The sequence below is a fragment of the Nelumbo lutea genome, chromosome 2, assembly GCF_056320005.1.
Source record: "Nelumbo lutea isolate HS-2025 chromosome 2, American lotus-T2T, whole genome shotgun sequence".
NCBI classification, from domain to species: Eukaryota; Viridiplantae; Streptophyta; class Magnoliopsida; order Proteales; family Nelumbonaceae; genus Nelumbo; species Nelumbo lutea.
The window spans coordinates 96,400,655-96,416,821 of NC_142685.1; positions in this window are offsets into that span (position 1 = coordinate 96,400,655).

Below are 16,167 nucleotides of genomic sequence, written 5' to 3' on the forward strand. Positions count from 1 at the left end.
AAACCACATAAATATGTGTGTTTTCTGTGCTTCTTCTCTTGACCTCTGTTTTATGTTGCATTTGAGTGCCATTTCGAATCTGTTTTCTTGGGTTTTACTGAAATAATATCTTTTCATTATCTTCCAAGAGGATCTGGAAATTTTCTAGTAGTTCCACTGTTTCGACATAAAACAATTTGAAATTTTCTTTTAAGAAAAAATCTTTTAGCTATGTTTTGTCCTTTTCATATTGAAAATTCTGTTTTCCCTGTATCAAAACAAGTGAGAAGAGCTGAAAATAGCGGTGTAAACGGAGTAAGTGTAAATTGAATGAGGCCTGATTCAAATTCAAAACAGTTTAAATAGATAAACATTTGGATTCAATTTGATATCTGACGGCTATTTTAAAACAATACATCAAATTCAAAGTCATCTAGTTAATCAAATATTATTGGAGTTCAGTTTGAATTTGAAATAATCTTTAATGCTAATCTCTCCAACTTCACGAAAGAAGGAAAAAGAAACTTGGTTCAAAGGTTTCTCTCATTCTCTATCAATCCAACAAAAAAAAACAAGTTAAAAAATTTTGGAACCATTGCCATCTATGTGGCATTGCAATAGTCAAAGAAATCTATTCTTGTGCTCAACAACATGCATAGAATAGAGAAAGCAGGAGAAAGGGAGAGAGAGAAAGGGAGGGATTGAAAAATGAAGAATCAAAAGGACTTTTAACTGCATATGGCGAATCGAATAAGAACAAAGAAGAAATGCATATGGTGAATTGAAGAAGAAGAAAGTGAAAAAGTAAATGTGAAATGAAAAAACATAGGAGGTATGTGCCTTTTGATAAAAAACAATAAAATAATATTTTTTTGAGAAATTATCATACCCACTACAATAGTCTTTTCATTGGATTCTTTTATTACTAAAATAATATTAGGAGAGTTTTAAAAAACCATCACCTTGACAAAATAATGCATTAATATAGTTATCTTTTTTTGGTGAAGCATTAAATAAATATATATTTATTTAATCATATCATATATATAATAAAATTAAAATTGATACAGGCAAACCACCCATTTTGCTTGAAATGGAATCATAGCAAACATTTAATAATTACAAGAAAGACATTATTTGTCTCCTTGAATTTTCTATTAAGTCATTATCTATCATCATGAGTTTTTTTACTAATTACATGAGTACCATTTAAAGTAATTATTTCCTCTTTTTTAAGTTGGCCATATGACAATCAATTTTCGTTTAATTATAAGAGTGCCATTATTTTTTCACAAATTTTTTACCAATTATAAGAATGTCATTGAAAACAATCATTGCCTCATTTTTAGTTGTGCATATGACATTGAGAGTTCATTTAATTACAAGAATGCCATCAACATATAATTACAATATTACCATAAAATTGTTATTACTCTCTTTACTTTTCATTTATTACCCTCTCTCTCTCTATCTCTCTCTCTAGGGTTGCCAATGGGTTGGGTTAGACCTGATGGACCTGAATCGAATGGGTCAGTTCAGTTTCAATTCTTGATATATTGTCCCGATTCTTATTGTCATAATCGATTCCACCCGGTCACAAACTGATTCAGATTTGATCCAAGCTTTGTATATGTAATTTGTATATATAATTTAATATATATATATATATTAAATGTATAGTATATTAAATAAATTAATGTTATATATATAATATTTTCAATAGGTTTATTATAAACTGGTGCATCGAATCAGGCTTGATTGACCCAAGAACCGATCGGTTTGATTATGGGTCTAAAATTACAGAGCTAACCAGGTCCGATTCAGTTTTGGGTCCTCAGTAATTCTTGTCAAGTCAGTTCCAGTTCTACTTGGACCCGCTCCGTTGATAACCTTATCTCTCTCTCTTCACTCCCACTAATATTACTATTTTTAATTTTTCATTTATCTTTATTTTCAAATATTCATTTATGTTCAGCCACTCTCTCCATGAACTTTTAACACTATTTAAAAGACAATAAATGTTTTTAATTAATTAATTAAGTCTTCTAATTATGTTTCATTACGTAAGACCCAAGTTAGGATTGAAGTATTGGAATCAAACCCAACTTGTAAACTTGTGGGCCTAATGCACACTCAAGCCCGAGGCCAGGCTTGAATAACATACCTATCCCCAAACATAGAATTTTGAGTTAGGTGGGATTAGGTTTGTTGAGCCCAACCTTAACTAGGAAATTTGTGAGCCTAGCGATTGGGTTGGGCTAAATTATTTATTCAAAGCTTGGGCTAAAAATTTGTAAGGCCAAGCCTAGACTAAGTCTAAACACAAAACTTAGGACTAAGCCTAAAATTTATGGGCCAAGCCAGGATTTTTCATCTACATCTCTTTAACATCTCAATCGAATTCCAGTGAACATAAGAAAACTAATATTTTAAAACATTCTATCTCCTCTCTCTCTCTCTCTCCAATAATTTAACCACTCCCTCCCCTCCCCCTTCCCTAACACTTCAAATGGTATACAATTGTTAAAATGTCTTAGTGCATATCATATGTTAAGTTACTTAATTTCGCTTAAATGTATTTTTTAAGATTTTATTAATTATTTTAAAGTTATTAATCGTAATTGTAAAATTATTTGTTTTAAAATTTGAGTAATTAATGTAATTTAAGTATTTAGTTATATTAATTAAATTAATAATTAATAAACTTACCATATTTAATTAATTAATTTAAATTAACTAATTAAATTACACTAAATTAATTTTCTTCATTCAACCAAGTAGCTAACTTCAAATATGCCTAGATGAATAAAATTGCCTATTTAATGTGTTCTTGTATTCTTATTAGCCCTCACAATGCAAGGTCATCTCGCTAGTATATACTAAAAGTAAAATGGGTACGGACAGAGCACTTATGTTCATGAGCACTTACTAATTACAAGAACACCATTATTTCTCACATTGTGTTTTTTCCTAATTAGAAAAGTGTCATTATATTTCACCTTGGATTCTTTACTAATTATAAGAGTGCCATTGAAAACAACCATCGCCTCTTTATTATTGTGCATATGTTATTGTATTTTCATGTAACTACAAGAATATGGTTATTTTTCACCTTGAGTTTTTTAATAATTATATGAGTGCCATTGAAAGCAATTATTGACTGTTGTTCAATTGTGCATATGACATTGAGTTTTCATTTAATTACAAAAATGCCATCAAAATGTAATTACATTAATATTGATACAAACTTGTTATTACTCTCTTTACTTTTCATTTATTACACCTCTCTCTCTCTAGGGTTATCAATGAGTTAGGTTTGACCTGATGGACCTAAATCAATTGGAGTTAGTTCTGGTTCTAGGAACCGATGGGTATATTATCCCAATTTTTATTAGGTTTGAACTGGCTCCACTCTATTCTAAGCTGATTCATAATTGACCCGAGTTATATGTATATGTATATATCTATCTATCTATCTATCTATATATATATATATGTAATATATAATATATATAATTTATAATATCTATATCTATATACTAAACTACAATGTGTTGATGTGGCACATTGCTACAATGTGAAAAATCATAGAGCGCACTTATTTTTCATTTAATGTTAATTTATAAAAAATAATAATTGTTAATTGAATATGAACAAATATTTTTTAATAAATTTAGTTTTATTGATAATTTGTAGTAGTTTTAATAATTTTTATTATTTTTAAATGAAATTTTGATTAACTTTAAATAAATAAAAGTAATTATAAGAGCTAACATTTTTATTAATTCCACTAATAATTAACAATTATATAGGAATGACAACGGGGTGGATTCAAGGTCGAACACCCCATCCCTTTCTCTGCCCCATAGTCAAGACACTCTACCCCATCCCCGCCCCATCTCCAGTGTCACGTGGGTTTAGGGCAAGGTAACCACTCCTCAATGTCCAGCGAGTTTATGGGCAAGACACCCCACTCCTCATCAAGGATGGAGAATCCTTGAATTTACCTACCCCATCCCTAGTATTTGCCAGGTTCAAGTAGAGGTGTAAATTAGGTAGTGCTAGGTCAGCACGACACGAACCACATGTGGCCCGCATAAAGCGCGAGTCATGTGGTGTTGGCCTATGAGGCGTCCTGTGCCGTGCCTCCCTCCTCTAGGATAATTTGTGGGTCAGTTCGGCACGGCCTATGGCCCAAGCCCGCACGGGACCATGCCATGCCGTGGGTAGGGCTGGTCCATGGGACTGTTTTGGGGTCGAATGGTCCAACTGTTTGGTCCGAACAAATGACCCGCCCTAACAAACAAAATAAAAAATTAGAAAAGCAAAAAAAGGCCAAAAAATGTTATCCAGGTTAATGGTTCGATTGCACAAGTCAGCAGTTCGCTAACCAAATAAGCGGTTTTTGGACAAAAAGTGGTTTTGAGGTGAAATAGTGTCTAGTTCCCAATTTTTCCAGTCTAACCATTTGGTTTGATCCAATTTTGAAAGCACTGTCCCCATCAACCCAATATTCAATTTGATGATAGAAATGCTCAAAAGAACATATTAAGTATCAATCAAATGGTAAATTTCTAAAAGTACACTAAATTGTCTTTAATATTCAAAAATGTAAATTTATGAAAATTTTGGAAAATTTATTATACTTGTGTAATTTTGAAAATTTATTCAAATTTATTTAAATTTTTATCAAATAATTTATTTTCTTTTTAAATGGTTACTTACAAATTTATACTAATTTATTTTATAATTTCTAATATAAACTAGACAATAATTTCCTTTTTCCAATATTATAATAATTTATCTTAATAATTTGTGTAATTATTTGTTCAAATTATAGTTTCCATTTTCCATAGTCATTTATCTTTAATAATTTTCAATAGTTTGCAATGAAAACTGTATAATTTTTCAATGGTTTTTCAAAATCTATCAAATGTAATAATTTTTCCTAAAATTTCCTAAATATTATAATAATTTTGAATAATTATTTAATGCATTTTAAATAAGCTTTCAAATACTTTATATCTTTTAATTTCAAAAATGTTATTTTATGAAAATGTAGTTTTTTGAAAAATTTATTACATTTGTGTAACTATGGGGATTTTTTGAAAATTTTTAAATTGTTATTAAATATATATTTTTGTTTGGTAGTTGTTGATGGTCGGTTTGGCCAAGGGCAACAAGGTAAATTCACTCCCAAGCTTCGAAGGAAGGCCGAAGGCTTTGAGGATCTAGAGGTAATGAGCCGAGGCCGAGGACTGGAGGACGAGGCGAATCGCTCCTTCGAATATTGTAGAAGCCGAGGGCTCGTATTGAGAAGGACTTCTAAGGGAAGATGAAGTACTGTTCTCGTAGTGATGAATCTGCAAGGGAGAAGGTGTGAGAGGCCTCGGGTGAGAACCCGAGGTGAGGACTCCAACTGTCAAGTTAGTATGCGTGCAAGGTAAGTAGTGGGTCTGGAGACGAGGGGACCAGACAAGGTCTTAGATAGCACTAAGTCCTTGGAGGAGAGAGCACTAGAGATCATGAAGGTTTCGAATCCCTTACCTTGTGGGGGGTGCCTTGCATTTATAGTTGGATCTGCCAGGGGGTAGTCAGGCTCGGATGGTCCAGATCCGAGCTGTACGAGGGCTTGGTGAGATGTTCTGCTAGATCCATGCGGCGCCTTGCGATTAAGTCCACCTAGTCCGCGTTGGGTAGCCCTGAGCATCCTCATGGTATGCCTATGCTGGCGCCCTCTATTCGACACGCGTCAGCCTTGTACAAGCCAGCCAAATGCGCCTACATCAGTTGCACCCCCCACTGCCGAGGCCGAGGTCGGGGCTCAGAAGAGGCCTCGACTTTGGCCAAAGGGAGTGTCAGCATTGGTAGGTGCTATCAGCCTTGTTCAGCGAAGTGTACCCTATCATGGCATTGCCTTCGTCTCGCTTCTGCTTCAACCTAATTTCAGTTCATGGAAGAGAGATGAAGCTGTGGATGCCTTGGCTTCAGGTGGTGATGGTCTGGGGCCATGCGCGGTACAGGATTCGCGGGCTGCATGTCAAGGGAATGTCTGATAGGGGTCTAGCATGAGGAGGGCCTTCCATAGGGGAGACGAGCTCTCTAGGTGAACTGGTGGGTTGCGACGAGCGGGCCCATCGGTCCGCTTGACATCATTTCGTCTTCCTAAGTTTGGGTGTCGATTCACTAAGAATCATTTTGCTTCCCCGAGGTTGGGCGCACGCTGATTAACTAGGCGCCGTTGTATTTCCTCGAGGTTGGGCACCAAGTGTCACACCGTGGATGGTCAGCAAAGGCGAAGGCCTCATGACCGTTGGATTTGGTGGGATCTAAGCCATTCATTTTTCCATAAATAGGGGCCTTAGTGGTGATTTTTTTTCATCATTTGTCTCTAGGCGCCCTTGCTATCGAGTGAACACCGCTCCCAGACCTTCATCTTTTCAACACACCTCATCTTCACTCTTCTCTCCTTCACCTTTTAGGTAACTTTTCAAACCATGTCTTTCTCAGATTTTGGCCCTAAGTGCTATGAACTTCCGAATGGATCGGAAGGGAGCTCTCCTCAAACTCCTTCCTCCCTTTCTCCCTTAGGTCCGCTGGCTGTTGTCCCCCATTAGCGAAAGGTGATGGTGCTGAGGGAGAGGGTAGCCTCCGAGGGTGCCGAGGGCAGCCACTGGGGTGATGACCCTCCCTGTGAGAGTACTGCAGCCATGACGCCAAGGAAGCTAGAGGGGTCCCCCCAAGCCAATGGGGAGTGGATCTCATATCATCTTGTCCAAGGGATGATGACCGAAAGTGCTACTCAAAGGGTGGCGATGGTTGATGTTCCTCCTTCGGAGTTCGACAACACTTTGGACATGGACCAAGTGAAGGCCCTAGCTAGGAGGTTCCACATACCTTGGTCCTACTAGCTTAGGGTTCCAGACGTCGGTGACCATCTATGGACCCCTGGTGAGGGAGAGATTTGTATATATCAACACTTCTTAGAGTTCAGCCTTAGGTTCCCTCTTCATCCCCTCATCTCTGATCTGTTGGAGTGGTACGACATCACCATCAGTCAGCTCGTTCCCAACACCATTAGGACCATAGTTTTCATGTTGGTGTGGGCTAGGCTTCGGGACATGAAGCTGACCCTGAATTTATTCCATGCCATGTTCGTAACGAGGAAGCATTCTTCTGAGGCCAGAATGTACTTTCTTTAGCCATGAAGGAGTAAGCCCGTTGATAACCTTACATCCGTTCACAATTGGAAAGGCAAATTCTTTTTCATCTCGTGCCTCGAAGGTTGGAGGAGGAGACAACTACCGTGGCTCACCTACTCGTGCTGGGGGCAGTCAAGGCCAAGGCTTTAGTGGAGGAGGAGCTTCCCCTAGTGTTTGTGGGGCTCAGCCATGCCCCCCTCACTAGGAGAGGTTTCATAGTTTTCTTTAACACGTTCCCTTTGTCCTCGTCTTATGGTGCTAACTTGTCTTTTTTTGCTTGCAAAGGTGCCGATAAACACCAAGAAATTGCTACTAGAGAGTGCTCGCACCAAACAGAAGTCCCAGGCAAGCAAGAAAGCAGGAGGTCAGACGTCGAGAAGGCCTGCCAAGGTCATGCCTGTGAGGGACGAGCAAGCATTGGTCCCCACCAAGGGGGCCGTTCAGAAACAAGTCCTCGCCAAGGGGACAAAGGGAAGAGGTTGGCCGAGGGGCCAAGAAGCCGACCAAGATGACGAAGCCCATTGAGATGGCTGAGGAGGGTAAGAAGAGGCCTATCGAAGAGGCTCTGAGAGAGCAGCGATCAAAGAAGGCAGCCCACAATGAGCATCCTGCTGGGGATGCCGCGAAGAAGCCTTCCACTAAAGGGCACCCCACGGGGCCCTCATCCGCCCCCTCGTCAGCTCAGGAACTCGTTGGAGGAGCCGAGCAGACCTCCAAGGTCTTCTGTCCCCAATGGTTAGTTTGCAACGGGGACTCAATAACTGAAGAAGGGGTTGGGCAGGCCCTGGTGAGCGGGGAGATCTTCTCAAGGGAATGCTTCAGGATGATGCAGAGTGAGCCTCGATCTGTCCACAACAAGGGGCTTTACCACTTGGCCGAGATATGCTTTTGTCCTCGTGCTTTGTCTTTTGGTTCTTTCTTTGTTGTAGCCCTTACTGATTACTCTTGTTGCAGACTTGTCTTCACTTCATTGGTTTGGGAGACTGGATGAGCCTTACCTTGGCACACCTGGGCAGGCTGGAGAAGGAGAAGGAGAAGCTCCAGGCTGCAACCATCACTACCGAGGACAAGCAGGACACTTTCAGGAAGGCTCACAAGGATGAACAACTGCTTCGAATGAAGCTAGAGGCCAACCTGAAGGCAGTGCGGACCCACCTCACCCATGGGCAAGAAGAGAGGGTCTGCCTTGACAGCATCGTCATAGAGGCTGAGCGGCGGGTGACCTAGGCCAAAGGGTGGGTTATTGAGGCAGAGAAGCGAGCGGCCGAGGCAGAGAAGAGGGTTGCGGAGGCAGTAGCTGAGATGTAGAAGCGGGCGGCTAAGGTGACGGTCGAGGCAGTGGAGGCCTTCAAGAAGTCGCTAGAGTACCAGTAGGCCCTTGCATAGTATACCTCCACATCATACCTGGATGGCATCGAGGACACCAAGAAGGCTCTCCTATAGGTGATGCCTAATTTTGACATCGAGGGTCTGAAGGTGATTCCTAACTCCCCCAAAGAGACTCAGGCTGCTGACGACTCTACCCTCCCCCTGGCTGGTGGTGAAACCTAGAGGGGTTCTTCCTATTTTCGTTTCATATTTCTTTATTTTTTTTATGATGTAAATGTGTTCAGCCTCCAAGGTCATAAATTTTTTGTAAATTCTTACAGTGAATGGAATGAAAAATACAAGCATTTTTTGTACGATGTGTTCTCTCCTAGTCTCTCCTCTTTTTTTTTTTTTTGAGAGGTCTCTCCCCTCCCAATGAAGAGATCATAGTTCAAAAACTGGCTCATTTTAGGCACACACTCGCTTTATATTATTGAGGGGGCCGAGGCCGAGGCAAAGGTATGTGACCAAGGTGCAACTTGCCTAGCTCATTTTTCTCCCAAGAGTTTACCTAGGCCAGGCCGAGGCGATCTACCGAAGTATGAGAGGGAAGCTGAGGCTGAGATGTAGCTCGCTTGGCTGGTCTCTTTCCCAAGTGGTTACTTTGGCGAGGCCGAGGTGGCGCTCCAGAGAGGTTGGGGTCTCGGGCGGAGGTGAACCGCTAAGTTGGTTGAGGTTGTCATTTATTTGATCACGCTAAATATATATGACCAAGAGGCCATCCACCGTCGAGGCGGGTGGCGAGGGGTGCGATGCCTCAGTCGTCTTGATGTATTTTAGTTTGGCATGGTGCTAAGTTAGGGTGTTCACTATTGGCTATGTGCCCTGGCAATGGTCCAGCACGAGCATGTGATCCTCATGAGAGGCTGCACGCTTTGGCCAATCGCGAAGCCAAGGGGTCCTAGGGACTTAGTGTGAACACATGCTAAACACTGAGCCGAAGAGGAATTTTGCATTTCATTCATCAAAATTTACATTTATTGGTAGTATATCTGGAGGTTGTCCAAGTTCCATATCCAAGGGACTGGTATTTCAACTAGGTGCTCGAGATGAAAGGTGTCGGGGCCGACAACTTGCTTGATTCTGTAGGGGCCTTCCTAGTTAGGACCGAGTTTACCCACACCTGGCTCGGGGACCATGACTTTCTTGACGACGAGGTCTCCCTCCGTGTAGTCCCTCTCTTTTATCCTCGAGTTGTAGTAGTGGGCCACCCGTTGTTGATAGGCGGCCACCCTTAGTTGTGCTTGCTCTCAGGCTTCTTCCAGTAGGTCTATCTTTGCTCTGAGTGCTCCACTATTCTTAGCTTCGCCGTATGCTTCAATTCAGAGCATTGACCGGCTGATCTCGGCTGGAGTAACGGATTCTTCACCATAGGTAAGGCCGAATGGGGTTTCTCTTGTGGTCGTCCGAGGTGTGGTCCGGTATGCCCAAAGTACATTGCTTAGTTCATCAGCCCATAGGCCCTTAGCTCGGTTGAGTCTGTTCTTCAGTCCATCTAGTATAGTTCTGTTGGTGACCTCAGCTAGGCCGTTTGTTTGGGGGTAGCCTACCGAGGTGTACTACTATTTGATGTCGAAGGAGCAGTGTTGTCAAACTACTTCCCGTTGTCGGTGACTAGCATGTGGTGGAGGCCAAGGCGGAAAATAATGTTCTTCCAAAAGAAGCTCTGAATTGCTCGAGCTATGATGGTAGCCAGTGGCTCAACTTCTACCCACTTGGTGAAGTAGTCCACGACAACGACAAGGTATTTTCCGCCCCCCGTTGCCTAAGGGAAAGGGCCGAGGAGGTCCACTCCCTACTTGGCGAAGGGCCAAGGGCTGCTGTGAGCCGAGAGAGTTTTGCCTGGCTGATGGCAAAGGTTGGCATGTATCTGGCATTGGTCACAATTCTGCACCAACTTGGCTGTGTCTTTGTGAAGAGTCAGCCAAAAATACCTCTGCCTTTATGTTTTTTGGGCTAGGGCTCCGCCACAGAGGCGGTTATCGCATATGCCTTCGTGAATTCCCCAGAGCACATAATCGCCCTTCTCCTAACGGAGGCTTCGGAGGTAGGGCAAGGTGAAGGATCTTCGGTACAACTTTCCTTCTAGTAGGGTGTAGTGGGCTGCCTGACGTCGGATTTGCTTGGCTTCATTCATATCGTCGGATAGTCATTTTGTTAGTAGGAAGTTGATGATGGGGTCCATCCATGACGATTCGGCCTCTACTGGAAGTACTTGGGCATCTTATATAGAGGATCGAGGTAACTTCACCATGCGGACAGTGCAACCAAGGGTTGCATCTGAGGTGCTTGCCAACTTAGAAAGGGCGTCGACTCTTGTGTTCTCAACTTGCGGGCTAGTTCTTGAACTTTGGCGAGGTACTTGGACAAGATTTGTTCTCTAGCCTCATACTTGTCGTTCACTTGGTTCACCACCAGTTGTGAGTTGCTGAAGCTTCAACATGTACGGGGCCGAGGTCCTTGACAAGCTACAAACCAGCGAGGAGGGCCTATACTCGGCTTCGTTGTTGGATACCGGGAAGCTGAACCTTTGTGAAAACTCAATGACTACATCATTTGGGGTTAGGAGGATGAGTCCTTCTCCACTTCCTTGAGCGTTGGATGAACCATAAAGAAAGAGTGTCCATTTTGGGTGGGCCTCCTCGGCCGGGCGGTCCCTTTCAACATTTTCGGGGACTCGACGGAGGGCCTGGCAGAACATTTATAATTTTATTCCAATTCTTAAACAACTACTAATGCAATAAAATGATGAGAATGGGTCGTATCCATAGGGAATCAAGGGAAAAATACTTACGTACTTATATCTGGGAGAGAGAACACAAAGGGGAGTTGCAAAAAAATAAAATTAATTAATTAAAAAGAAAAATGGATATCATTAAAACCAAATTCGAACAGTACTGAGAATAAAAAGTGCATAAAAATAAGTAACAAAAACAAATTAATAAAAGGAACGAAATAAAAATGTCTGAGAATCCAATCAGAGGTAGCAGTCTCCGAATCTCTCCTTCGACCCTCGAACTTCTCGAACTAGACCTTCCGTCTTACCTGGTCGAATTTCAGATTTGCAAAAAAGAAATAAAACACAAATTAAATCTAATAAAAATAAAATTGAAGGAAAGAAAAATTAAACTAGAGAAATGGTTGCCTAGGCGTCCTCCTCTTCCTGGGCGTTGGCGAACTGCAAGTAGGAACCCCTCCTCTTGTAGAGGTGGCAGTAGTGGTGTTGGCGAACTGCAAGTAGGAACCCCTCATCTTGCTTGGGTGTCCTCCTCTTCCTCTACCCTTGAACTTCTCAAGATCAGCCTTCCTCCTTACCTGGGTAAATTGACCAACCCCTTCTACATGGCCCCTACGACCCTTTTTATAGAGAAGGGTGGACACAATTGGAAATAGGGAGAAAGATAGAGGGCAACAACTAGGATTTAGCAAAGTTAGGGACGCCCTAGGGTTTCTAATGGATGGTTAGGATGATTTTGAGGTGATCCTATGGCTGAAAATAAAATGAGAGGGCGCCCAATATTATGTAGGGCTGAGATTTGGGCACCTAGAAATGGAGGGTGTAGATTAGAACATTTAGGGTTGAAGGGTTAAGATTAAAAGAATAGGTGGTGCCCTAGATTGAATGGTTGGAATATAGGATGGAGGGAGTGGCTGAGATTTAGAGGTGAGGGGTTGAATGGTGAGGATTAGTAGTTAGGTGGTGCCCTAGGGTTTAAAAACTACAAAAAGAATGCCCTAGAATGGATGGTGGAGATTAGAAGAAGTGAATGATGAAGATTACACAACTAGGGGTGGCTAGGATTTGCTAAGGAGGAAAAGAATGGGTTAAAAAGGTTCCCTAGGGTTTGCTAAGGAGAGGGGAACATGGTAATACAGTAGGATGGGTGCCAATTGGGTTTAGCAGATAGGAGTCGCCCTCCTGTTCTCAGTTCTTTAAAAAAAACCCCTCTCTCATCTGGTCTTCACACCATTTCCCAAAAACTGCATTTCAGCCTAGAAAACTTCTCAATTTTCTACATAATTTACATAGAGACCCTCAAAGGTCACATAATTGATTTTAACTGGGAAAATGTTACACTTTGACTAATCTAAGACCGAAAATACCCCTAAATTGATGCCCTTAAGGCATCAAAATGCAGGGTTATCATACCCCCCAACTTAACCATTGCTAGTCCCTTAGCAATGCAGCCTTAAATTTACACTGAGTATATAGATCTTTCCCATTACAAGGTCATCCATAACAGAATTAATCAAGCATCCTGATTTCAGCATTATCAAACTTTGTATATATCGGTCTTGGGCTTTAGGGGTAAAGCTGTCTTATTTTGAAAATTACAAAAACATGGCTTAAAAATCTTATTTACCCTTTCATTTGCAAACTATCTTGATAAAATAAGATTGATTTAAAATCAGACAGGTATTCTTCTTATAATTTTTTGACAGCGGATTTCTACCCCTGAATTTGCTATGCATACTTATTTTTTGTTACCTTACACCATTTTACACGAATTTCGACACTTGCCTTAGGTGAAGAGACCCGATTATTAAGTGTTAGGTAGGTATCTTTGGCATTCCCTTTTCCGTTTGACGTGAATTTCGACACTTGACTTAGGTGAAGAGACCCGGTTACTAAGTCTAGGGTGTCCATTGAACTTTTATTCCTTTGTTTTTGTAGAACTGTTCAGGGTAGTCCACTATCTCTTAACAATTTGAAGAATTTTTTGTCTAATTTCTCAATATTTCTCTTCTTATTTTGATAGGGGCAAACTTGGTAGTATTTTCCAAATTTTAAACGGTTTTGACAATATTCATCTAGGACACATTTTGACTCCTATCACTTGCTACCAATTTCTATAGAATTCAATATTCTTTTATCAGTTTCCTTAACTTTCTCTGTTTGGGAATCTTTTTTAATGGAAAATTTTAAAGATTTCAGTGAAATTTTAGTTCTACATATTTAAAGGATTATTTTCACATTTTTTTTTCAAATTTTTTTTCTCTCTCTCCTCACAACTTAAATGCTATTATCCCCAATAGCATGACTAGACTGATGCAAAGAAGATTTGGGCCAAAGGGAACAATGAATCAGGTTTTCTTGAGGGGTTCAAGGTATGTTACCTGGTCTTGAATCAAGAAAAGAAACAACAATTCTAACACTATAGACAAAAATCAACTGAAAACTACGTTGGGTTGCCTCCCAACCAGCGCTAAGTTTAATGTCTTCAGTCAGACACATTCACGCACTATTCCCATCAATACTCCCCAACTCACTTTCATCTTCCGACGAACAGGATTCAAATTGGCCTAACCACGGGGTAGACAGGGCCTCTAAAAGATCATCAACTATATCCACCTTGCACTCATCTTCCCCAGGTTTGGATACTTAGAGGCACTAAAAATGTTTAACTGGACTTTCTGCTCCCCTAATGAAATGTCAATTTATCTTGATTTATAGATGAAATTTGTATCGATCATTGCTAAAAACAGACATCTTAAGATTATTGGGATGTGGTTCAATTCCTCGATTAGTGTCATGTCTAGGATAAAGTCCAATGGGAAGTGACAACCCTCTACCCTGACCATGACATTGTCAATAACATTTCAAGGAGTGTTGACTGAACAATCAGCGAATTGCAGAATTATTGGGGTTGATTTTAACTCGCTGATCCTGAAGCTATCATAAATGGATGGAAGCAGATTTATACTGGCCCTATGATCCACTAGTGCCCAATCAAAGGTGATTCTAGGGATGACACAGCTTATGAGAGGAGCACTAAGGTCTTTCATGTTACGAGGGAGTTGATTTAGGAGAGTTGCACTAACATTTGCCAAGAGCATCATTTTTTGTGGGGCCGGTTGTGGTTCCATTATTTGAATACACAACTTTTTTAAGAACTTGGCATAGGCCGGGATATGTTGGATCGCGTCGAGGAGAGGGAAGTTAATATGGACTTCCTTTCTCTCCTCGTTGCGGGTCTCTTTCTTCTTTTGCACCGGCCCGATTATGAGTGCAGTTGGAAAGGTAACTACAGGTTGGTTCACTATGGGTTCTTCTTCTAATGTTTCCTTTCTTTCTTCTTCTCCCCCTAACTTAAGGTATTCCTGCTCCTTTTCACTAAGTTTCTTTTTCTTACACGGGTTCTCTAAAATCATCCCACTCCTTAAGGTTGTAATAGCCTTGGTATTTTCAGGTTGAGGGTTCTTAGGAAGTGGTTGAACTTGTTGCGGAGGAAAACCCGATGGCTGATTTCTAGGACTCACAACCAGTTGACTTGGTAATTGCCCTATACCTCTCCTTTTCTTGGCTTCAGCTAGCTGTCCTATTTGTCTTTCTAACCTATCGATGGACTATTGCTGATTTAAGATCAGCTATTGAAGCTTCATGAATTGGTCATCGACAGTACGAGTTTGAGGAGGTTGTGGGTAAGCCTGATATGGTTGAACCGGTTGGTTATTAGGGTACACCTACTAGAATGAACTCTGTACTTGTGTCTTCTGAGAATTTTGGGCCATTGAGTTAGATGGGTGGTATTGGTATTGGGATTGTGTATAGGTTTGACATGGTTGAGCTGTTTGAGTCCTAGTGTAATCATTGCACTCCCAATGAGTCTGTGCTTCAGACCACTGAGAGTGCATATTTGGCAAGGGGTCTTCTTGGACTTAGGCCCTATAATTGAAGTTGGGCTGATTTTCCCACCCAGGGTTATATGGACTAGAGAATGGGTTAGCATTGGATTGGAAAAATCTATTGGCTGCATGTACTTGTTTTGGAATAACTGGCCGACATGGGCTCGCCGCAAGGCAATGACTGACATGATAGGCCTGGCTTGCACAGATGGAACATGATGGATAGGATGACAAGTTTGGGTATGGACCACTTTATTGACGACGTGCAAGGACTTCTTCAAGTCTTTGGGCCATACCATTAATCTTGTCCAGTTGTCGAAACACGTGGCTCCAATCTATTTGTGGCTCAGATTAGAAGTAATTTCTCATTCCACAAACCTCGACCATTAAATTCATTTTATTTTAACCCCCTTTTTCTTCCTTTTTTTTTTAAATCTGAAATTTAAATTTTGAATCTTAATTTCAAATTTAGATTTTGAAATTTAAATTTTGAAATTTAAACTCAAATTTGATTTTTTTTTTAATTTTTTAATTCAAAATTTAAATTTTTTAAATTTAAATTCAAATTCAAAATTTGAAATTTAAATTCCTAAACTCTAAATTCAAGTTGGAATTTTTAACTTTTTTTTCCTTTCTTTCTTTTTTAAAGGCAAACAAATCAACCATATGACCTAGGGGCTGACCTAGGGTTTCCTAAACTAATGGTTCAACCAATGTGAACCCTTTTAGGATCACTTGAAATTACACCACTTTCTTTGGTTTGCCAGGTAAGAGGTGGGGATGTGGGAGGCTCCCCTTGCTCTCGCAATGACCTAATTAAGTAACCACAAAACCCACTTAGGCTAAGCCATTTAACCTCTTAGACACCAACCGTTGGTTATGGAAAATAATTTCAAGCTCTCCTAAAATTCAACACACCTTTGAACCAAATGTGAGGCTTCCCCACCTTATCTTATTTAGATTGGATGCCCTTAAATGAATTAACGGAAAG